Below are 2,205 nucleotides of genomic sequence, written 5' to 3'. Positions count from 1 at the left end.
GTCTTTGGTGGATTCTCAAAATGTCTCCCTTTTGTCACTGCATATAAAATCAGAGTTATTAAGAACTTTTTAAAGGGGGTGGATAGAAGCAGTAACTGTTTCATACATCTACGTGAACTTTTCCCTGGATTAACGGCCAAGATTAAAAAGCTATGCAAGATAAGAACTCTGAAGAAATATTAAGTCAGCCTGGTATTTTTTAAGGATGTCGTTGAAGGTTTCCTAGGGAACACAAGAGCAGAAAACAGTGAGATACTGTGGGAAATTGAATAGAGAACTATTAAAACCTTGGATGAAGAATTTCTCTAACAATTCATTTGCATTTAGGTTTATTCCTTGTGTATTTTGGGACGGCTAGTAACGAGCATGAGGTTAGGCGTGTTACAGATGGAAAGCCGCTATAAATGTAGATGGAATCGGTCAGTGTTATGTGAATACTGTTAGTTTTTGAAGCGTGAAGGATCTACATCCCATAGAAAGAAGTTGTTACGAAAAGGTGTCAACTATCCATCCATCCATCAGTATTGTCACCCAGAAAATTAATGTTGCATAGTTTATTGTAAAAATCTACATTAGGTCTAGGACACCACAGTAACATAGTTTCATGCCATTAAGTATGTTGTAGTTGTCCAAATATAGTTTAGGAATTATGTAGACCACTGTACTCTGCCTTTAGCTGTGTGAAGGGTTCAGGGAGAGACGTAGGTAAGTTACTGATTCAGTCAAACTCAGGAAACGCATTTTTAATTTAAAAGCGCAATAAGACTTTTCCATACCAAGTAATGTTTTCAGACAACGTAAAATAATGAAGTCATGTGTTTAGTGAACCAAATAAATTGGTTTTTCAATCTATGTAACACTCATAATACGAAACTAAATAGAAAGTGCACTCAAACTACCAATTTTTCGGGAAAGAAACCAGATAAGTCTCCTGAAACAGAAAGAGAACGAATCAAGTGAGCCAACTACTCTTGGTTTCCTTTGTATGTATGAATATTTAACTATCATTTCACATATTTTGATGATCATTTGTAACATTATTATTATCATTTCTAACATTGTAAGTGTTATTTCTAATATTATTATTATCCATGAAAACTCACAGTTGTCTTCCAAATTATCAGTCATTTCAAAATGCATAGCGAAACTTCACTGCCTTCTGATTACAGAACTTTATGAGCCTCATTAAATCCTCGTATTTTGCTCTGGAAATACCTGGGCGACCTGCAGATAACAGAGACTTTTGTTACATACTTTTACACATAACCAATTTTAAAAGAAAATTTGAAGGAAGGCCTTAACTGGTCTACTTAAAATTACCAGCGCAGGACAAAGAAGATAGCTCAAATTCTCCTGTCTTATGTTTTGATGCAACTTTGTCAGACGTTCTTATGAAGTTGCACACCATGGGTCCATTATTTTTGTCTTTCCAGTTCATCAGGCGCTGATCGCCAGACCTCCAGGAACTCTAACTCTGTACGCAAATGCACCATCTCCTAACTTCGTGTCTTCTTCTATTTAATGTGGTCGCTTTCTGTTAATACATAGCACTGTTATCAAAACCTCCCAATACCCATTCTAATGGTTATGTTTTTTTAGACAGTTAAATCTGCGTAGAATTTCAGCTCTCTGTGCTTCAGTTATGGCGTCATAGCATTTAAGACTGAAACATTTGCTCGACACTCCCATTTCACGTGAACGTAGCTTTAATTTCTTAACATCAGCAACTATCCCAGTTTTCCTCCGTTTCTTAGCTTCACTTTGTGGAACTTCCAATGTCGACATGTCAATAGAACAGCATGATTTGTTACATATTACTGAAATAACAACTTACACTAAGGAAAAAAACAGCTGCAAGAATAAAATAAAGAAAAACTATTCCATTCCATGGTAGGCGGAATGGTGCAGTAACCTTACTATAAGTGTATTGTAAAGTAGGTTTCATAATTATAATTTATTATTTATAAAATTTATTTATAAACAATTACAATATTGCAGTCTACGATTGTATTGTAAATTGCTGCTTTTTTGTTGCCATCTGCAAGCTTCGTAAACATCCGTAGTTGTGTGTGGTTAAGCCACTATTAGAGACAAAACTATAATAATAAAACCGGGTCGCCACCAGACCTAGCCCTTCCTAAGTACTAAGAATGACTGAATTTGAGCATCAGTTGAATGATTAATTCAATCGGAAATTTTAGTTTC

General features: G+C 35.3%; 1 long non-coding RNA gene across 1 annotated transcript; it reads right to left on the bottom strand.

Annotated features, from left to right (window-relative positions):
- Positions 1 to 727: 727 nt before the first annotated feature.
- Positions 728 to 1,221, bottom strand: LOC124723152. The gene is made up of 2 exons (XR_007006520.1): positions 1,104 to 1,221; positions 728 to 931 (listed from the first exon to the last, which is right to left on the bottom strand). It is a non-coding gene; the product is annotated as an uncharacterized LOC124723152 (long non-coding RNA).
- Between the last annotated feature and the right edge of the window lie 984 nt (positions 1,222 to 2,205).

The sequence above is a fragment of the Schistocerca piceifrons genome, chromosome X, assembly GCF_021461385.2.
Source record: "Schistocerca piceifrons isolate TAMUIC-IGC-003096 chromosome X, iqSchPice1.1, whole genome shotgun sequence".
In the NCBI taxonomy this organism is placed as follows: Eukaryota; Metazoa; Arthropoda; class Insecta; order Orthoptera; family Acrididae; genus Schistocerca; species Schistocerca piceifrons.
This window is presented reverse-complemented; position numbering and strand designations above follow the sequence as displayed.